Below are 22,706 nucleotides of genomic sequence, written 5' to 3'. Positions count from 1 at the left end.
AATAGACGGGCTACATACAAGGCAGTAGTATGTACTAGCTTTCTGGCCCCACAGTAATAACATAAAAACATAATAGTGTTTTGAAGTTATTATTATTTAATAACTTTAAAACATAAAAAATATTTATCCTGGTAATGATTAAGTGGTAAAAGCATCTTCCTTGCAAGCATGAGGCTGCCCAGAGTGCCAAGTGCAGTCCCAGTAGCTCTGCTCTTCAGGACCCCCAGCACCCCAGGCTGGACTGTGTGATGTCCTGGCCAACACTTTTTGGTGCCCATGAGAACCACAATTGAAGTGCTCAACAGTGAGCTCTGCTACCAAGGTGTGAGTGCTCCTTAGCCAGCGTAACAACAATGGAGGAGAGGGTGCAGAAAGGCACCAATGGGGTATCTATTTCTATGAAATCTTTTTTTGTTAATTGTTGAGCCACATCTGGTTGTGCTGGGTGGGGGGCACTCCCTGCTTGAGGAACCATGTGGGGTTCCAGGAATGGAATTCGGGTTGGCCACATGTAAGGCAAGTCCCTTAGCCCCTGTGCATTCTCTCTGGCTCTTCTGTACAGTGTCTTTGAACTGCTTGTAATTTAGTGCCAGAGGTGCAGGCTGGAAGCTGAAGTGAGAAGTTTCTGGTTAAGTTCAGTAAAACCTAGATGACCTGCCAGAAGATATTGATAGGGCTCTAGTGCTCATGAAGGGGTAGAGAAAGAGTTGTGTTGCCCTGATGAACAACAAGAATTTAAAGGTGACTCAGAATGGCCCCCTGTCATGGCTGCCACTTTGTGGCACATATCCCTTGCCACATGTGCCTGCTATCACTCAATTCTGAAATAACAGAGGAAAACTCAAAATGGAAGGAGAGAAAGAAACAATGGTGGTGGTGAAGGAGGAGGAGGAGAAAGAGGTGGAGGAGGAGGTGTAGCACCAATATCAGCAATTAGAGTGGGGATATGGCTCGGCAGCAGATCACTTGCCTTGCATATGTGAGGCCCTAGGTTTGATTCTCGGCACTTCAGAAAAAGAGGGAAAACAAGCAGATGCTGCTCTCTTCTTTTACTGCTTTTTAATAAGCTAAAATTAGCTGCAAAATTGATGATTTGAATAGCCACAAAACCTGAAATTGTATGAAATGTGTTATTTGTAAGGTCAAGTCATGAACTGCTAACACATGCCATTAACTATAGGCCAGGCATAATTCTAAGTGCTGGGCACACAATATGTTATTTTATTTTTACAACCACCTATAGGGTGAGTATTTATGTAGTGGCACTTTCACAAAATCCAAAGACAGTAGGTTGGATAAATGTGTCCCTTTCACTTAAGCAGAGATGGGCAGAGCTCATATTTAAAGCCTGGGTCCTGGGTGCTATAGTTCCACTCTCTATACCCTGCTTCTCCAGTGCGTGAATTTTCCAGGCTTGATGCCCACAGCTGGAGGAAGATAGAATGCTGGCGTCAGCAGCCTCCTGACAAAGCCAGCTGCATTGGGCTGATGGCCACCATGCACACGCGTCATTGAGTTCCTGGCGCGGGTCCCTATGTGCATGGCCCTGATCACCCACACTGGCTATTTTGGTGGCATTTCCTACTCAGAGACTCTTTAGAAGAACTCTGTGTCCTTCTTCAAGTTTTGGACATGGTGGACACTCCATGTATTGAAGAAGAAGTGGATACTCTTCTTCAACACATGAACGTTAGAATCCCAGTGAGGGAAATTCCTGGGTCACAGGAAATACTACCAGAACAGACTACCAGGCTGTATCGGAGAAACTTATGCAAGTTCTGTTGTCATTTTAGATAAACGGATGGCTGTAAAGTCACCTTATACCTCCATGTTCATGCAGCAACACTCTGAAATCTTAGTGGTCCTCATAGAAGGGAATTCACCTTGTGACTCGTCATTTGAGAAGTGCCAGCTCTTCTGAAAAATTCAACCCTGGGATCTATTAATTTCTAGGTGCCTTCTTTCTTTTTTTGTTGGCAGGTTTTATTTCTTCATGAATTTCCTCTAGAATTATAACTGCCTGGGGAGAGGCCTTGGCTTCCGGCCTTTAGCAGTTCACACTTGAGGCTGTGCCTCACTTCATCAGGCCTGGGATGAGGGACTCCAAGCGAGAGAACAGCCGGTGGCAGCACAGTGAGGCAGAGCAGGGTCAGAGACAAAGTCCATTGCCTTGCGGATTTTCCCATGCTGGGTCCGCCTCCGAAATTTGATGAGTTCGGTATTCAACCTAGGGGGGAAAAATAAGGCTTTGAAAGCCTTTTACAAAGAAGGTCTTGTTTAACCCACCATTCTTCTTGCTGCTTGAGCTTGAAATCTTCGAGTCTCAAGCCTAGGAATTGTTCGCTCCCTTCTCTGCTTTCCCCCAACCCAGTTGATTATCGAGTCGTATCACATTTCTCTTTGCGCTGTTTCTCCTGTCAATGTCTCTGTTTAATTCCAACTTTGACCATCAGCCCCAGATACTGCTGAAACCACAAAGTGGAAAGTTGCTGTGGGCAATTAATTCCCCTGGGTTGTCCAATTTCCACATGAAATTGAAAAGTCCTTGAATTGACTGGAGAGACAGTATAAGGATTAAGATGCTTCCCTTGCATGCAGCTGACCCAGGTTCAATCCAGAGGAACCCATATGATCCCAGAGGCAGCCAGGACTGACCAGTAAGCACAGATCATACATCTTACTCCTGTAAGTTCTTAGCACAACTGATGCAGTCTAAAAACCAATAAATAAATAAAGTCCTTCAGTGACATACTCTTAGCAAGTATTTTCTTTTTTTAAAATTTTTTATTTTAAAATTAATGAGTCACCGTGAGGGCACAGTTACAAAGTTTCATGTCTGTTTCACAGTTATACAATACTCAAATACGCATCCCTTCACCAGTGCCCATTCTTCTCCACCGATGGCTCCAGTGTCCCTCCCCCCTGCTCCATGCTGTTCCCCCGCCCTCCCACCCCCTGTAACAGGGAATTACTTTTTGTTTTCTCTCTCTGGTGTTCCCTTGTCTATCTGAGCTGCCCTCTCCCCCAGCATGTGAGGGCAGCTTCCAAGCCATGGAGCAGGTCTCCTGGTACTTATTGCTACTATTCTTGGGTGTTAGTCTCCCATTCTGTTGTTTCATATTCTGCAAATGAGCGCAATCTTTCTGTGTCTGTCTCTTTCTTTTTGACTCATTTCACTTAGCATGATACTTTCCCTGTTGATCTACTTATATGCAAAGTTTATGACTTCATCCTTTCTGACAGCTGCATAGTATTCCATTGTGTAGATGTACCAAAGTTTCTTTAACCAGTCATCTGTTCTCAGGCATTCAGGTTTTTCACAAATTCTGGCTATTGTAAACAGTGCTGCAATGCACATACAGGTGCAGATGTCATTTTGACTATACTTTTCTCTTCGCAAGTATTTTCACCTGAACTGTCAATCAAGAGCACTTTAAGTGGGAGGCACTTTCATGAAGGACTGGTGTGGGGAAGGGAGGTTGCTAAGTGGGGTCAGGGACTTGGTAGCCTGGGAAAGGGGCTGGCAGCTAGTTTTGAAGAACTTCACCCTCAGATCCAGAAGAGAAATAAGGAGCAGGAAATGACTGAGCTAAGAATTCAAAAGCGAGATTCTGTGAAGTTTTAAACTTGTAACTCTTCCCTAGGAATCCCTGTACTGCCTTTTTCATTCACCTTTGATTTTGGAGTGTTGTTTTTTTTGGGGGGAATCACATCTGCCTGTGGTCAGGACTTACTCCTGGCTCTATGCTCAGAGAGCATTCCTGCTGGGGCTCGGGAACCACATGTGATCCCCAAGCATAGAAGTCAGGAATTAATTAAGTCCTGAGCAGAGCCAGGTATGGTCCCCAAACCATGAAAAGATAAAGCAACAACTAGAATAAACAAATGCTGGACACTCTTATTAATGGATATGCAACCCAACCAACGTGTGTAGAATGGATCTTTCCCTAACTTCCTCCGATGAGCCTAATGCATCCTGGAGTCACGGCTCTTTACTCAACCTAACAGCAACTAGAATGTCACATACCTGTGACTGATGTGAAGGAGAGCACGGATGGGCTTAGGATTTAGCACCTGAGAGAAGATGCAAGCACTTCATTCAGGTCCGGTGCACTTCAGCCTGCCGCACACCATCTTCCGGGGCTCTGTGGGGAATGCACCTGCGTGGGAATTAGAAAATCATGCCAGCTACCATTACCCTCCTTATGAGACTCAGGCGCATGTTGAAATACACATTTCAAATCCAAGCTTAGATTAGAAGACTTCTTAATGAAATGAATACATGAAGTAGAGCTTATGTTTATTGTGAAAGTGCATGAAATGAATGCATGTGAGATGCACGTAAAGTGCCCCCAAGCTATTGTTTGCTTTAAAGTATATTCCTGGATGAAAAGTCAGTCAACCAGTTCTAGAGTCTGGTCAGAAGCTTTGCTATGGGGTTGGTGTATAGTTTCCAGAATGTCAGGACAGCTGCACCAAGCAGCAGAGAAAAGAATTTGGGTCAGGGGCTGGAGCCATAGTACGGCGGAAAGGGCATCTACCTTGCACACAGCCAACCCAGATTTGATTTCCAGCATCCCATATGGTGCCCCAAGTACTGCCAGGAGTAATCCCTGAGTAAAAAGCCAGGAATAAACCCTGTGCATTGTCGGGCATGACCCCAGAAAAGAAAAAAAAATTGCATCAGCTACACCACACTCCACAGTCCTTTTAGGAAAGTAGCTACTTTTACCTGGTTTCTCTCTTGCCTGTTTCCTGTCAGGACTACATGGGTTGGCAGAGGAGGGTTCTCTCAAAGGAAGAATTGGGAACTTGGATGAAGGCAATGAGCTGGTGTTCCAGACAGAGGGAGCAGTGACTCTGAAGTTCTGAGGTCACGTTTGGCTTTACTTTGTTTTGTCCTTCAGTCACACATGGCAATACTTAGGGCTTATTCTTGGCTCTGTGCTCAGAGATCACTCCTGGTGGTGCTCAGGAGACCTTATGCGGTGCTGAGGATCAAACTAGGGTCAGCTGTGAGCAAAGCTTATTCATTCCCCTGCCTGCTGAGGTCACTTTGAAACAGCAAAGAAGACCAAGGAGCCAGGAGCAGCCTGAGCAAAAGGGAGAGTGAATGAAGAGGAGGAGGCTGAAGAGATTCTGTGTGTGTGTGTGTGTGTGTGTGTGTGTGTGTGTGCAGAGACCAGGGCAAGAACTCTTCTACTTTTAGTGTGATGGGAAGACCCTGCAAAATTATGCATAGGGTGACTATAGAATCTGCTGCTTTGAAAGGTACTGCTGCCAGAGTAATTCTTGAGTGCAGAGTAGGACTTGCCACTGAGCACTGCCAGATGTGGCCCAACTTCTTCCTGCCCTCCCCCCAAAAAAATCCTACTGCCATGTGCATTGACCATAGGAGATAGCAGAACAAAAAAATGCAGAACCATGGGAGCCAATGCACAATCCAGACAAGAAAGGACGGTGGATGGGGCGGGCTGAGGGCTGAAGAGTGCAGAGAGGCACAGCTACCGTGGCAGTGGAGCCCACCATCTGCAGGGGGAGACCATAGCAAGGCATGTGTGACGCCTGCTGAGCACCCACGTGAACAAGAGTTTTGAGTCCTAAACTGCAGATACATGTGGAGAGGTCATGGGCATGCAAGTGAGAGTCTGGTTCACACAGGGAACAAGGCAAGAGGACAAGAGGAGAATTTCATCACACGGGAAAAGAGGCAAGAGGGCAAGGTCTCAGGCCCAGGTGACACAGAGTTGGAAAAGACAAGAAATATCCTACAAAAGAGAAGCCAGCAGGAGCGAAGCCAGAGTGTGAGTTCTCTGGAAGTGGAGGGGAGGACATGTTTCGGGCATAGCAATCTACTGCGCCCAGTTCCACAGTGAGGGGTAAGCCAAGTCTGGGAAGCTGGTGGCACATCTGACCCCGTTCCAGGAACATGCCCCTCTGTCTGCTTCTAGAGAGCTCTGTCCTAAGGACTACTGAGCCATCCCTCTGGAGGGACCTCAATGGAAACGTATTTCAACAGGCTCCTTCTGCTCCCAGCTTTTTAATTATCCCTACAAAGGATTGGGGGGAGGGAAAAACGAGCTGGCCCTACAAACAAACTTTCTGCAGTGTATGAAAGGATTGTTGAACAATAATGAAAAATTTTTTTCCTGCTGCATCTACAAAAATCTAACACACCGCCTTAACACCAGACCCCCACTCCCTTCCTCCAGGAGAGGAGAGAAAACATACTGGCCCTCTCTGGGGTCCTGCTCCAGGTCTCTCTGTCTTTTTTTTTCTTTTTTTGGTCACATCCTTTGATGCACAGGGGTTACTTCTGGCTCATGCATTAAGAAATTACTCCTGGAGGTGGCCAGGGTCCATATGGGATGCTGGGAATTGAACCCAGGTCAACCGGGTGCAAGGCAAATGCCCTACCTGCTGCGCTACAGCTCTAGCCTCTCCAGGTCTCTCTTGTTGGTGCTAGAGGGAGTTTTTGCAGGGGTTCCCTGTCGGGTTACGTCACAACAGTCGCCTCTGGCTTCCTGGGTTCTTTACAAAGGATTCTCTTGTTTGCAAAAGTGCAGAACCCACAGCTCAATTGACCTTTCATCCACAGCCGACTCGCTCTAGTCCTGAGTCTGCTCCTTCGTGTGCCCACGCGGGGCAGAAGCTCCAAGCACCAGGCTGTGAACTGTGCCCTTTGCATGGCCAGCCTGCTGCCCCTCCTGAATGGCTCCTCTCTCCCCACGGTGCCACAGCGGGAGGGCTGACAGGGCCCACCTGCTTTTTGGCAGGGAGCAAACTTCTAAAGCCAGTTGCCATAGTTACCAAGTCGTCCCCAGGCGGAGCAGGCACTGACTCCACGCTACTTTTTTTGTGTGTGGCTTTGTCAGACATTCTTGGGCACAGCAGCACGGGGGTGGGGGGGGTGGGTGTGGGTTGAGGAGGTTGTTTCATCATTTCATGCCCACTTACGTGGGGGCTCCACAAAGTGAGGAGCACAGGGGCTCTATTATGGGGAGCACACGTATGCCCACCCCCGTGCATGAATATTCCAAGTTTGACATGCCATAAATCACAGCGGCTTTTCAACCGGGCTCTTGGATCCTGCATCCACTCCCAAGGTCCTCCTCTGTGATTGTCTCTGGGATCATTCTGCATGTTCCCAAGAAATGTTTGTTTCTGTTTTCGAACACAAATTACGCGTGCAGAAAACTTCCCCTAATTCTTTTTCTCAGCAATTATCTATTTTCTCCAGGAAGGGAGAGAAAAAGAAATAAATACAATAGAAGCTGATTGTCAACGAACCAGTTCCTTTATAAGCATTTTAGAAAGTTAATTTTCAAATCGGATCCATTGTGGAGCTTCTTTGTATTGTGTACACCCGATGGTAATTACAAGAAAATATGACATCGGGGGGCCTAATGGAGCTCCTCGCTTCTCTGACAGGCACGGATGTTCTAAGGAGGAATTCAGAAAATAAATAGAGTGACTGATCAACATTCCCTCGTCTTCCTCCTCACCCAGCTGCCGGGGAAAACAGTAGCCCCAGGGCGGAGTTGGAGCTGGTCCAGTGACACAGTACAAGGATGAACCCAGAGTTCGGTCCATCCTGCCTACCCCCCGCCCTAACCACAGCCTCAGCTCACCACCTCTCTGCCCTGCCCAGCACAGGAGCTGCCGGCGGTGAGCCAGCCAACCACCCACTCTTGGAGCTGACTTTCTGGGTGAGATGCTTCACCTTGTTTCACACACATGAACACTCTTACACACATTCCATGCAACACACATGTTCATACACTCATACACCCACATACACACACCCGTAGCTTTGCTGCCTTGGGGCTATTGGTTGGAACTTTTGCCTCACCCCATAGGCTCCTTTGATTCGTGCCCATGGGAAGCTTTTTTTTTTTTTTTTGAGGGGGGAGTGTATAGGCCAAACCTGGTGGTGCTCAGGGATTACTCCTGGTTCCGTGCTCAAGGATCATTCCTGGCAGTGCTCAGGGAGCCACATGCAGTGTCAGGAGCTACTGTTGGCTGAATGCAAGGCAAGTGCTTTATTCACAAGACTATCTCTGTAGCCCCCCTACCCCCCTGGACTGTGGGACTCCTATTGTAGGGACGTATGTGTTCTACAAAAAGGATTGAAAGCTGGGGCCAGAGTGCTTACGTTGCATGTAACTGACATGATTCCCGGCACCACGTGTGGTCCTCAGAGCAGTGCTAGGAGCAATCCCTGAGTGCAGTATAAGCCCTGATACCTGCCACCACTAGGTGGGGCCCAAACTACTCTCCCCTGTCCCCAAGTCTCCACACACACACACACACACACACACACACACACACACACACACACAAGAAAAAAAAAAAAAAGAAGAAAGAGAGAGAGGACTGAAGCCAAAGAAAGTCGGGAAACCTTTCTTGGGGCCTTCCTCTGAGATAGGCCCCGCTGGGCTGTCCTGGGGAAGGTCAGCCAAGCGACTGCTGAAGTGATCTGCAGGCTAAAAGTTAGCTGAAGTGTCAGCTGTGTCTCTGCCCCTGGTTTGGTTCACTGTCAGCTGGTTCCTCCTAGGAACTTCTCTGAGCACAGATGGGGTGTTGAGCCTCTAGAAGGATCTCTCCAAAGCCATTTCAGGGAAAGGGAGTCCCATAGGCAGCCTGTACTGACTGGCCTGAGGGTGGCCGTGAAAACCCACACAGCACAGACTCTCCCCGGTCCCCGATTAGCTGCTCCCCACCTGGGGCAACACACCGTCTCTTCTGGAATCTCCCAGCAGAACCAGGGCACTCCCTCAGGACGCTTCCTCAGGACGCTCCCTCAGGATGCTCCTTCAGGACATCAGGACATCCCCTCAGGACCCTCCCTCAGGACGCCCTCTCAGGATGCTCCCTCAGGATGTCCCCTCAGGATCCTCCCTTAGGATGCTCTCTCAGGATGCTTCCTTGTGTCCCCCTGCTAGAACACAGCGGGGATCTTCACCTGCTCCCAAGGGTCTTGTAGCAAGTGCTAGACTCTGCCATGGCCACAGACCTGTCTCCTGTCCCCAGGGCCTAAGGTGAGAGCCGGGTCTCAAAGCACCTCAGGCAGAAGAGACAGGAAAAGACTAAATGGGTCCCCCCTACACCCACACTCTGAATCTAAGACCCCGGAAGCCCACGATGCTCCTCCTCCCCATGGACAGCCCAGCCCCATGGAGGATTCAGATGGCACAACTCACCTACTTGTGCCTCTCAGGCTTTGGGGGTCATTGTCTGTCACTGTCTGCTACTCCAAATTAAAAAACCTTTGTTTGGTTTGCTTAATTATTTTGGTATTGTTTGGGGGGGCACACCAGGCCATGCTCAGGGGGCTTACTCTGGGCTCTCTGCTCAGAGGTGACCTCTGGCAGGATTCAGAGGATCATATGAGGCGCCAGGGATGGAACCAGGCGGGCCACATGCAAGGGCAGTGCCCTGCCTGCTGTACTATCTCTCTGGCCCCTGAAAACCTTTTCGGACACAGTTTTTACACAGACTATGTCTGCTTGAGTAGATGTTTAGAATAAGTGTGTGTTGGGAGGTGGTTTTCGTCCGGTCGCTGCCACTCCATGGTGGATGGGAACCACGGCCTCTTGGGAAGAGCATCTTTGCAGTGAGATTCTTACCAGAGTTCTCTGTTGTCTCCAGCTCTCCAGATGCCGCTCCTGGTCTCCTGCACAGGGTGCTTTTCCTCCAGCTGTGGACTGATGGGGTTCCTCCATCCTCTGTGGCCTTCTTCGCCCCTTCCTCTGTCTCTACTGCCCCCCACCCACATATCCTCATCGAGCCCCGAGCTCTGGTAACCAGCCACACCCCACCTCATCCCCAGCCCACTGTCTGCCACAGAGCTGACTGCCTCCCCCTGCACAGGTTGAATGTCTCTAAGCACCTCAGCACCTCTCCTGAGAGTTGACCAAAGGGTCATCTCACTAGATGACCAGTTAAGAGGCCAGGACTCAAGTGTCCTCTGAGAACTCCCTCTTCTCACCTCACACAGCAAAGACTCTTGCCAATCTTGCAGAAGGGGCTGCAGAGATAACACAGGATTCAGAGCATTTGCTATGCACGTGACTGACCCTGACTCAATTCCTGGCACCAAATGTGGTCCCTTTAAGCAGTACTAGACACTCCTAGTGTAGTCTTGAGCATTATCAGTTGAAGAAAGAGAGAATGAAAAGAGGAAGTAGGGAGGGATTGAGGGAAGAAAGGAAAGGGAATAGTAGTGAAGGGAGAAGGGAAGGGGAGGAATAGACCAAGGGAGGGAGGAGAAAGGAAGGGAGGGGAGGGGAGGAGAGGGCAGGGTGAAACAGGCAATTTCTCACCACTGCAGAAGGGAATTCAACAACACAATGTTATGCTTGTGAGGTGATGCTTAAAATAATCAGCAATCAGACAATGTAAATTAAAACAACCACATGATATTAATTTACACTAATTAGCCTGGCAAAAACATAAAATTGGATAATGCTAGTTATCTGGAAGAATTTCAGAATCTTTAATGTACTTTTCAGAGACAGGAGTGACTGGAAAGAGTGGGAAGAGTTTCTGATCATAAGAAAATGTCATCTCTGCACTCGCCATGGCCCATCAGGGCTCTCCTGTGTGAAAAGCCCTGCCTGGAAGACTATACTTCCAGGGATCATTTCTATAGCGTGTTTCTAGAGAGGTTCCTGATTGTGCAGAGCACTGGAAACCACGAGAAGGAGCCAGAGCCTCCTCTCCTGAGCTCGAAGCCGGTTCTAGGTGTTGCTTCTGTAGCTGCCTTTTACCACTGATGCTCATTTTTCTCTTCCTTTGGAAGAGTGAGGGGGAGAGGATGCACTCTGAATTGTCTCAATATCAATGACAACAACAACAACCACAAAGCCACTGACCGGGTCCATGCAAGATTGCACATGGCAGGTGTTTTGTGGCAGAGTCAGAAAGGAACTTGGCACCTCTCACAGGTGAACAAGAAAGAACCAGGGCAGGCACAGAGCAGGGCATTTTACAGCTGATGGACCCATCCACCTTGCTAGTGACACCTTCTGGCAGTGCGGAGCAAGAGAAGCCATAAAGAGACCAAGCCACAGAGCACTTCTGCATCCCACAGTACACCAAACATCAGTCTTACAGGACCACACAGACACAGAGACACAGACGAGGGAGGCATTGAAGTGTTTGCCAGCCGGGATGTAATGGGAGAAGACTGTGAGTGGGATGGAAGGATAAAGGAATCAGCTTTCACTGATTGGTGATTGATTGATTTTTATTTGTGGGGCTTGGGGCCACACCCAGTTGTGCTTAGGACTTACTCCTGGCTCTGTGGGACTCCAGGAACTCTGGGGTATGCTGGGGATGGAACCTGAATTGGCTGTGTGCAAGGCGAGTGAACTAACTGCTGTACTATCCCTCTGGCTCAAAGGAAGCAGATTTTAAATGTGAATGAACAAAGGAGTAAAGAGAAAGGCCATTTTCTCGTATATCTGTCTGTTAGTCTGTCTCAATGCATCTCAAGTAGTGCTCCAGGGCCTGGGGGTGCCTCTCGAGGGTTCTCTAGCAATGAGTGGCTTTAATGAGAGGGCTGATGATGCTGATCAGGTCCTGTGAGGATTAACCTGGTCACCCAGGTAATACTGGTGGTCCTACAGGGCCACACCTATAGGTGATGGGGATGGAACTGGGGTCAGTCCAAGTAAAGCATGGGCCATGTATGGCTGTGCTCTCTAAGCCTTCAGAAAGGTCTTTTTTTTTTTTAATTTAAATTTTATTGAATCACCATGTGGAGGGTTACAAAGTTCTCAGGATTATGTCAGTTATACAGTACTCAAACACCCTTCCCTTCACCCGTGCCCATATTCCATCACCAACCACCCCATTATACCTCCCGCCCCCTCCCGCCCCCCAGTCCCCGCCCTTGTAAGTGATAAGTTTCACTTCGTTTACGCTTTATCTTGGTTACAGTCCATGTTTCAACACATAATTCACTATTGTTGCTAGGGTTTCCCCCCAAAAAAGAGAAGACAGTCCCACTGTCAAGGAAGCATTTGATGGCTCTCCATTGCTGAGAATGTAGAGATATTAAGTCCCGCTGTTTGTTACATAACTTTTCTATTTTTTTTCCCCCCTCGTCCCGAGCCACCGAGATCACGCCTGTTTAGTAATCACCACGCTGCCTGACAAAGGGAAAACAAACCAAAAAAGATGGTTATTTCTCGTCATCAGCCGGCGTGGGGCTCTGGCTTAGTTGATAGTCTGGTAGAATGTCTGCAAGCAGTTTCTGGAACCAAAAGTAATACGCTGGTATCGGCCCCGGCTCAAGATTCCACCAGCGTCCCGCTGTTCCAAGTACATAATAGTTTATTCCCTTGTATCCGATTCCCACACCACCAGGTCTGTGTCAGCTTAATGGACATCATACTATGGTTAACGCCACGCCGCATTTCTTCCCGAGAAAGAAGGATATTTCTTCTCAGCCGGTGTGGGGATATGGCTTAGTTCAGTCTATAGAGATGGCTACCACTTTGGTGGCCTTCAATATTTCAGCAAAAGACTTACTATCCTTGTTAGGATTTCCCACCAAAGTCCGACCCGTTAAAAGGGAACCATTTCATATTGGTGATGATTAAATGACAATAGGTTGCGCGGCCATGGCAGCAGCCTCGCGGCTTTGAATTTCTGTATAAAGTCCAGGGAAAGTACAGCCAGAAATTACACGTCGCTACAAACTTTAACCCTATTATGGTCCCCCCAAAGTCCAACCCATTACAAAGGAACCATTTCATATTGCTGATGATTAGATGACATTAGGCTGCCGCGGCCGCGCGGTTTTGGGTTTCTATATAAAGTCCAGGGAAAATTCTGCCTAAAATTCTATCGCTACAATCTTTTACCCTTCAACAAAAAACTCAGTACTATTGTTTGGAGTTTCCCCCCACGGTAAGCCCTGCCAAAAAGGAACATTTACACGTTGCTGACAATCAAGAGATATTAGGTCGCGCAGTTGCGATAGCAGCCGCGCGGTTTTGGATTTCTATATGAAGTCCAAGGAAAATTCTTTTGGTAATTGCATCACTCGCTGGCAGCGCCTGGGCCAGAAGCTCCGCGCACACAGTTTGGAGGCATTTTGGGGGCGCCGCTCGTGTCCAAAGTGGTTCAGTTGCCTCCGGGGTCGATCTCGCGCGGGGCCGCGAAGGAGCCAGAAAGGTCATTTTTAAAAGCACATGCTGGGCCAGAGAGGGAGAGCACAACCGACCGAGCTTGCAGGTGGAAGGCCTGGCCACAATCCCTGGCCCACATAGTCGTGAACGCTGCTGGGAGGGACCCCTGATCACAGAGCTGGGAGCGGCCCCGCAGTGCTGCCAGGTGTGGCCCCCAAACAAACAAACGAAACAATTTAAAAAGCAAAATGAGAGGGGATTGGAGCGATAATACAGCGGATATGGTATTTGCCTTGCATGTGGGCAACCCAGGTTCAATTCTTGGCATTCCATATGGTCCCCTGCGTGCACCACCAGGAGTAATTCCTAAATGCAGAGCTAGGAGTAACCCCTGAGCACCAACGGGTGTGACCCCCAAATAAAAACAAAAATAGAGCTAGGGATGTGACTTTAAGATTAAAAATTTGCTTTTCATGTGAGGCCCTGGGTTCAGTCCTGAATATTGGTCAGAAAAAAAAAGCAGCAAAACATAAATATCAATCAAATTTGAAAAGTAATATTAAAAAACCCTGCAGTATCTATGAAGGAAAGCTAGGAAAATCACAACAACAAATGATGGTTGGACAGCCCCTTCCATCGCTCAAATAATTTTAAAATCATAGTTGCTCCTGGATCCGAGAGATAATACAGTCAGTTGGGTGCTTGCGGCTGACCTGAGTTCTATCTCCAGCACCACATATGGTCCCCTGAGTACTGCCAGGGGTGATCCCTGAGCACTGCCAGGAAGGATCCCTAGGTTCTCCCTTAATCTTCATTATTCTGTAGTTCTCTCTCAGCTGTGCTGTATTCTTTATGTTGATATGTATCCGGATTTTCTCTTAGTTAGGTCTCCAAAGGCAAATCAGGCCCATTGTTGTTACTGTTACTGGAATCCTGTTACCGACTGGATTCCACAGAAAATCTAAAGACTGCATGGCTGCCCACCTACGAGATGGTCAAACTTCTTCCTCAAAACCCTTGAACGAATGGTTTGAAGCTCTTTGTGTTCCTGGAGTGAGCAGATATCACTGGGCTACACTAGCACGAGACAAGGACGAATGGAGATGTTACTGGAGCCCACTCAAGCAAATCGAAGATCAACAAGATGACAAGTGATACAAGTGATACAAGTGATAGGTCTCTGAAGAGGGGTCTCACTCAGTCTTTGGACAAATAACAAAGCACTCATTGGACCTCTGATTTCCTTCCTGCAGCCTTCATTCTCGAGTGGCATGTTGTGTCAAGCTGGAGCCCCCAGGGCCTGCTGATTTCTCCCAGGCTCTTCGGTTACTGTGGGTCCATTACGAACTGTACATCACCTTCGGCAGGGGATTCTGTGTGGAGGCAGATTGGCCAGGCCCCTCGGGTGTGTGATCAGCTGGAAGGCGGTGGGCAGCCAGACACATGCGGAGAGGTAGGAGAGGCCCAGGGTTGAGTGCAGACAGAGCAGTGAAAACCCACCTTCTCGCCTGCCTTCATGGTCCTTTCTGAGACTGGATGCCTCCTGCTGAGCCGGCTGCATCCGAGGGCAAAGTTTGTCGTGGGCTGAGTGGCCACTTACCTGGGTCTGACTGAGGTCCTTGCTCATCTTTTCTTGATTCTTCCTCAGATTCTTCACTGTGTATTTCCCGGCTGTGGTGACTCCCCATCACTCCCACGTCCCTTTGCGACCTTCTCTGCACTTAGGTACTTACTTGCTTCTGGCCTTTCTTCTTGGACTTTTTTTTCACTGGCTCACTTTCCCTCTCTCACTTTCACCTCTCGTTTAATTTTATTCTGGAAATAGGTGACTCCCCTGCCAGGAGTGATCTATGAGCACAGAGCTAGGATTAAGCCCCAAGAACAGCTGAGTGTAGCCCCAAAGTAAAAATAAATAGGTGACTCCCCATTCTCCCAAGCTCTTGAGTGGGAATGGTGGAGACTTTTCCCAGGATTTCTCAGTGTGGGGTGTGTGTGTGTGTATGTGTGTGTGTGTGTGTGTGTGTGTGTGTGTGAGAGAGAGAGAGAGAGAGAGAGAGAGAGAAACTTGGTATTAACTTTTATGCAGATTGTTAAAATAATTTTATATTATGTTCAAACATGTCATGCTCTGCATTTAAAGCACTAGCAGAAATATGTGTGCCCAACCTGCGGCAGCACTTTCTTCAGACCCCAGTTATTAAAATCTTAGAATTCCTAAAGCATGCAGCCACTTTCACAGCTGCACAACATTATATTATATCCATAACAAGCAAGACAAAACACATTGTCTAGCAATTGTATTTTCGGCAGATATGAGGGGAGTAGGACTGGTCTCAAAATATCGAAGGTAACTAATGTAGAAAAAAGAATACCTTGCAAATTGTCTGCCACACAAGCACGGGGGGGGGCGATATGGAATGAGGGGGGAGAATTCTGGGGACTTTGGTGGTGGAAAATGTCCACTGATGAAGGAATGGGTGTTGGATGACCGTATGATCGAAGTTCAAACATGAAAATTTTGTTACTGTATCTCATGGTGAATTAATAAAAAATAAAAATGAAGAAAAAAAGGAAAAACAAATATGTGCACCTTCCAGAATTCACCACTTTGGGGCAGATAGCTCAAGGAGTTGGAGTATGAGTCTGAGTACACAGGACCCCAAGTTTGACCCTTGCACTGCTTCTCTTTCTCACCCTCTACAGTTCCCTACGCCAAGTAGCACCAGGTGTGGTTCTGCAGCTCAGCAGCACCGCTGGGGGAAGCTTCAGGACAAACAAAACCCAGAGTCCATTTATTTATTTATTTTTTAATTAATTTATTTTTAAATTAGTGAGTCACAGTGAGGGTACAGTTACAGATTCACACATTTTCATGCTTGTTTTCGCCTCATGCAATGTTTGAGAGCCCATCCCTCCACGAGTGTCCATTCTCTACCACCAATGAACCCAGTATCCCTCCCACCCACCCCCAATCCCCTCCCCTCCACCCCAACCCGCCTCTGTGGCGGGGCATTCCAATTTGATATCTCTCTTTCCTTTTAAGCCCACTTATTTTTGAATGCTCTTTCATTCTGCAGAGGTCTGCTGGGACCGGCACATGAGGGCAGTGAGCATCTCTTCCAAATCCTGTGTCCATCACAGTAGCTGGCCGATGGCCAAGGCTGGAGAATTTACACCAGGGAAATTGACGCTGGCCGCACATCAGGGCCTGCTGCCCACCAGTGGGCGCTCTTTCACAGGGAACCAGAGCCCATTGCTTTGACTGCTGCAGGTGCTTCAAAGGGACTCATGAGGAACGACTGTTCCACCAGGCATTTTGGAAAAAAATTCTCCTGTGAGAACATTTCACGAGTTGTCAAATTCTGGCAGAGCCTGCCTTTGCTGAGTAAAGAGGTTTGTTATGAGACGACAAGCTACTCTAACTGACCAAGCACCAAGTCTGAAACACACAGTAGCTAAATCTAATTCTCAGAGCACATCTGAGAATGAGTTAGGCGAAATGAGAAAACAAGTTTTAAAATAATTGACGTGGGGGCCAAGATATAGTACAGGGGTTAAGGTGCTTGTTTTGCATATGATTGGCCATAGTGTCATCCCCAGCACTGCACATGGTCCCCCAAACATCACCAGGAGTGACTCCTGTACATAGAACCAGGAATAATAGTCCTTAAGCACTGAAAGCAATGTCAAAACAAAGAATCTTAGATATTTACTGAGAATAGTCATTTTAATGTTTTGATATCATGAATTTACAGTAGACATTAATCTGATTTTTAACTATAACTTACAATGGACTTGTAACATTTTGTAAGTATGTATGTATAGATGGATGGATGGATTTGGTGACACTCAGTGCTTACTCCTGACTCTGTACTCAGAGATCATTCCTGACTGTGCCCCCAGGGAGCCCTTTGGGGTGCCAGGGACAGAAATGGGACTGGTTGCATGCAAGTGAGAGCATTGCCCGATGTTCTATCTCTTCAGACCCCAGACAATTTTGATGTTATACTTAGTTCAGGGCTGGAGCAATAGCACAGCGGTAGGGCATTTGCCTTGCACACAGCCAACCTGGGTTCGATTCCTCTGCCCGTCTCGGAGACCCCGGCAAGCTACTGAGAGTATCTTGCCTGCACGGCAGAGCCTGGCAAACTACCCATAGTGTATTCAATATGCCAAAAACAGTAACAAGTCTCAAAAATAGAGATGTTACTGGTGCCTGCTCGAGCAAATCAATGAGCAACTTAGTCCAGATAATTCACCTATACTATCTTGTTATTCCCTGTTTTTAAGTACCAGACCCATAGAGCAATTGACACTCTCTACTTCCCACTAATCAAAGGGCCTGAGAGGTGACTACAGGTGAGCACAGCTAGTCGATTATTGTGCAAACTTAGAACCTACAGCTCCAGGCTGGGAGTTCAAGACTTCATTGCTCTTTTGACCCTCCTGACGATTCAGAGATGCCTTTGAGAATAGAACACAGAAAGGTCTTAAAAGGTAATTTTAAGTCTATTAGAAATATGAGTTCAATGGATACATTGGACAAAAAGAAAAGATACTGAATTTTCTAAAACTCCAGCACGAGTAAGAAGATGGATGAATTGTTTTACCGGGTGCCTGTGGCAGACAGCCGTGGCTTCCAGCAGCATGCCATGCTGGCTGAGCAACAGGTGGCGCTGTTTCCCTGCCTTCTGGCTTCCAGCTGGCTGGGAGAAGCAATGTTCCCAGGAGTATACCATGCCTTTGGGTAAAATTCATTAAAGAGTTTTTTGGGGGTGGGGAATGGGGAGTGGGGTGTTGAGCACTAGGCTCTCTGCTCAGCCTGGTGGGACTGGGGGAAACCAAATGTGGTGCAGGGTTGGCTGCCTACAAGTACCCATAGTACTATGGCTCTGGCCCCAGAGAACCTTGCTTATTTAAATAAAGAAAAGAAATTATGCTAGGCTGAGTGAAGGAGCGAGTGCCTGGCAGTGCTCTCTGGACTCCTCACTCTATCGCCAGCCCCCTCCTAGGAGAGGGTTGCTTTCCTCTGTGAAGGTTGCTTTTATCTCTCTGAGAGGAAGAACAGAACAGAGAAATGCATGCTGATCAGGCAGCGCTGAACGGAATCATTCCCTGGAGTTTAACTTTTTTTTTCTTTTTGGGTCACATCCAGCGATGCTCAGGGGTTATTCCTGGCTTTGCACTCAGGAATTACTCCTGGTGGTGCTTGGGGGACCATATGGGATGCCAGGGATCGAACCCTGGTTGGCCGCGTGCAAGGCAAACACCCTACCCGCTGTGCTATCGCTCCGGCCCCCCCTGGAGTTTAACTTAGGTAGTGCTTTGATATCTTTATTTTTCCTTTGCCTTGCATGGGAAGAAGGTAGCAGGGCACGCTGCAGATTTGGGGAGGCAATCTCTGGGCAGCTAGTGGTGGGTCTGGGCCCATCTAGGGTCCAGGATGGCATCAGCTGGGCCCCTGGGTGGAGGGACAGGCCCGTCAGGTTCAAAGCCAGAAGTAGGTGAGGCACACCATACATACACAGGTCACTGTATCCGGCTACACTCACAGCCATCACAGTACATGTTTATTGTGACCTCTCTGTGTACCTGTTATTGTGAACTTTTCACTCCACTGTTTCCTCATTTTTCTTTCTTTTGGAATTGGGGGAGACCCACACTGGTTGGTGCTCAGAGCTAACTCTTGGCTCTGTGATCAGGAATCATTCCTGCAGGAACTCAGGAGACCAAATGCAGAGCCAGGGAGTAAACCAGGATCAGCAAGAACCACGATGACAGGGCAAGTGATTTCCCCCTGTTTGCACATGAATGGTGTCCATGGGACAGAGGAGGAAGTCCAGCTTCCACAAGGGAAACCTGCCCCCAACTGGTAGTGGAGCTAAATGGGAGCCCTGCTCACCCCCATCCCCAAGCCTGGTTGTTCCACTGTCTCCAGCAGGGGGAACCTTTGCCCTGTGGAATGCACCCCAGGAACCTATACCCCTAATCCTGGTCCAGGGCCCCTGCACCATGCTCGGTTCGGGGCACGGGACTGCAGAGCTTCTGGGAAGGAGCCACACGGGGCACCTTGTTTGAAAATTCCATCTTAGCGCTCCAGGCTCTTTAAGAGTCTGATTTAGACATATTGGGATAAATTCTGGGAATCCACCTCTGAAGACTCCAGGTGATTTGAGGGAGAATAGCCTGGGGGCCTCACTTAGAGAATAGCTGAGTTGAGTGACAACAGTTAAGACCACCTAAATATCAAGAGGTTGCCTAAAACAAAAACATTTCTTTATCTTGTATAATCATTTTCAGAATAGTTACTAAAGAAACAAGTAACATGTGTGCATGTATGTGCATTTGTGCGCACACATATGTGTGCATGTGTGTGCACGTATGTGTGTGCGTGTGTGTATGTGTTTGTGGTGTGTTTCTGTGTGGGAGGGTGCTGTAAATCAGGCATGACTGCTTCATAGTCATATTTTAGCCCCCAATATTTTTAAAAATATATTAGGGATGAGAAGAAAGAGGGGGATGAAGCACATGGCTTTAATGTGAGAGGCTTTGGGTTCAATCTCTGGCACCACCAATAAAAATAAATGATACAGAGGACAGAACAAACCATTTGTCACCTTGGGTCTTCCTCAGTGCCCTGCTAATTCCTGGCCCCCTGCAGCTCCAGCATGCCCATCCTCTCAACTGCAGAGGCCTGTGGCTGCTGACTTGATTTCTTTTTTCTTGAATCACAGTTATAAAATTGTTTATGATTGGGTTTCATTCATACAATGTTCCAACACCATGCCTTTACTCCTACTACCAGTATCCCCCGGTTTCCTTCCCACCAACTCACTCCATCCCACCTGCAGACTGCCTCTATGGCAGACACTTCTCTCTCTCTCTCTCTCTCTCTCTCTCTCTCTCTCTCTCTCTCTCCTTCCCTCCCTTCTTTTAGGCACTGTGATGTGCAATACTCTTACTGAAGAGGTATCCAACATATTACTTTACCTGCTTTCAGCATTCAGTTCTTGTTAGAGTGATCATTTTCAACCATCATTGTCATAGTGGTCCCTTCTCTGTCCGTCTCTTGTGGCAAGTTTCCTGCCATGGACCAGTTGCTGACTTGAATTTTGTGGATGTTTTACACCCACAACATAAACTTGTAAAGAAAGCAAACAATGCAAGTCCAGGAAACGGGGGCTGTCAGGGCAGGGATGGGAGACCTGGAGTATTCAGCAGAGCGGACGAGAAGATGGGATACAGAGAGGTGACTCTGGGGTACAGAGAGGTGACTCTCCCCCACCTCTCATGGAGGCCAGCCCAAACTCTATCTTTGGAACAGCCTAGGCAGGAAGTCACAGTTCCCCCTTTTGTTCAGATCAAGACCCCCTTCTCCCCCCCACCCCCCACTCCCACCTCCTTCAACCTCCAGCTCACCCGGCTGAGAAACTTCTTGACTTTGGTTCTCATCTGCTTACTGAGATCCCAATTCATGCAGTACCTATGCTCAAATGAACTCATGTCCTCCGTTCGTGAGAGAGAAAACTTCCTGAACCCATCACTTAGGAAAGCACAGAGCTGGGCTCAGCTGCCTCTTACAGGGAATCACTGATTCAGCTGCAGCGGGCAGACCCATCTTTTCTGTTATTACAGACTGACTTCTTTCATGTGAGCTAAAATTGTTTCGCTAGTGATTTCCTGCTAGGGTTTTTTGCAGGTTCTTGGAAGGCCTGGAGTTTGTGTAATTTGTGGGGATGTTGGGCCACACCTGGCAGTGTTTGGGGGTTATTCAGGACTTCCTTCTGGCTCTGTGCTAAAGGATTGTTCCTGGTGGTATTTAGAGAGCAACCAGGTGCGGGGGTAGTCCTGGGGTGGTGCTGAGCATGGAACTGGGGTACCCTCTGTTTCTTGGACCCTAAGCTTGCAAAGTTTTTCAGTCTTCTTTAAAACAAAAACACACATGAAATTCGGTATGAAAGTGCCTATTTGCCCAGAGTTTTTAAAATCCCAAATCAGAACACTAAAAACAACTTATTACTTTCATAACTATGTCACGATCACACGATCACGAAATCCCGTTAATCGTTGATTTCTCGAGCGGGCTCAGTAACCTCTTCATTCGTTCTTTCCCTAGGATCTTAGAAGTCTCTCTCGACTCAGCCCTCTCAATGGTGTTGCACTGGAGGCTCTTTCAGGGTCAGGGGAATGAGATCCAGCTTATTACTGGATTTAGCATGTGAATACTCCATGGGAAGCTTGCAAGGCTCTCTCATGTGGGCAGGAAACTCCCAGAAGCCTGCCACTTTCTCCCAGAGGGAGAAGTAGGCTACAAGACATCTTGCAATCTCTTCTGACATCTTCTGGGAGCTTGCTTTTAAGTCTCTGGATGTTGGCCATTGATGGGATTACACACACCTAGGTTCTTCTGCCGGTACTTTCATGCATGAGGCCTGTCCAAACATGTGGAGAGGGGCCTCAAGAACGGCTGTGGCTAGGTTCCGGTGGTCTTCAGCCGCCGGGAGCTCTGCTTGGGGTGGGGAGGGAAGCTGGAGCCCATCCCCTCCGAGGGGCCCTGGAGGAAGACAGACAGGCGTGTGGGCAAGAGACTCTGCCCGCACGCCTGGCAGAAATCTTTCATAACTATGTAACACCCCTATAACACTTTATTCCCACTTTTTGTTTGCATATACATTTTATTGAAAAACTTTTTATTATGAGAACAAAGTTTCTGCCACATCTGGCAGTGTTTAAGGGGCTAGTCCTGTCTCAGTGCTCAGGAGTCACTTTCAGTGGTGCTCTGGGGACCAGATATGGTGCCAGAATCAAACTGAGGTCTTCCACCTGCAAGGCAAATGACTTAACTCCTGTACCATATCTGACTTCACAATGGTGATGCCATGGAAATGCTCATGTCAATTGTCAAATATTTGAAAGTTGCTATCAAGTTTTTCCAAGGGAGCTGTCTAAACTGGACGGCTTTTCTGCAGACTCGATTCTGGTTCTTTGTGTTCCCTGCTGATTTATCCTTGGTACCGCTCTTACCCTCTAGCCTGGGCCAGCTTGCACAACAGTTTCAGGCTGTGAACACATTTGTTTTGGGAAGGCTGATGGGAAGCACAGGGTTCCCAGGATCTGGCCTGGAAGCTGTTTTTCAAGGGGCCTTTAATTGACAAAAACAGACATGAGAAGAATTGCAGACCATGTGTGGGGTGGGGAGAAGGCGTAATTGATTGAGGTTAAAAGAACTTATATCAGTGCTGGAGTGATAGTACAGTGGGTGGGGCATTTGCCTTGCACGAGGCCGATCCGGGTTCAGTTCTCAGCATCCCATATGGTCTCCCAAGCACTGCCAGAAGTAATTCCTGAGTGCAGAGCCAGGAGCAACCCCTGTGCATCACTGGGTGTTACCTGAAAAGCAAAAAAAAAAAAAATCATGTATTCCTCCGTCCTTCTCGGAGAGCCTGGCAAGCTACCCGTAGCATATTCAATATGCCAAAAAACAGTAACAAAAAAAATCTCACAATGGGGATGTTACTGGTACCCGTTCGAGCAAATCGATGAAAAATGGGATGACAGTGCTAC

General features: G+C 47.9%; 1 non-coding gene and 1 pseudogene across 1 annotated transcript; one reads left to right on the top strand and one right to left on the bottom strand.

Moving 5' to 3' along the window:
• Window positions 1–2,082: 2,082 nt before the first annotated feature.
• LOC101556961 (G2/mitotic-specific cyclin-B1-like) overlaps window positions 2,083–22,706 on the bottom strand; it is a 30,366-nt pseudogene continuing 9,742 nt past the window's right edge.
• Window positions 10,624–10,835, top strand: LOC129404475 (small nucleolar RNA U3). Its single transcript, XR_008629888.1, has one exon. It is a non-coding gene; the product is annotated as a small nucleolar RNA U3 (small nucleolar RNA).

The sequence above is a fragment of the Sorex araneus genome, chromosome 4 (assembly GCF_027595985.1).
Source record: "Sorex araneus isolate mSorAra2 chromosome 4, mSorAra2.pri, whole genome shotgun sequence".
In the NCBI taxonomy this organism is placed as follows: domain Eukaryota; kingdom Metazoa; phylum Chordata; class Mammalia; order Eulipotyphla; family Soricidae; genus Sorex; species Sorex araneus.
This window is presented reverse-complemented; position numbering and strand designations above follow the sequence as displayed.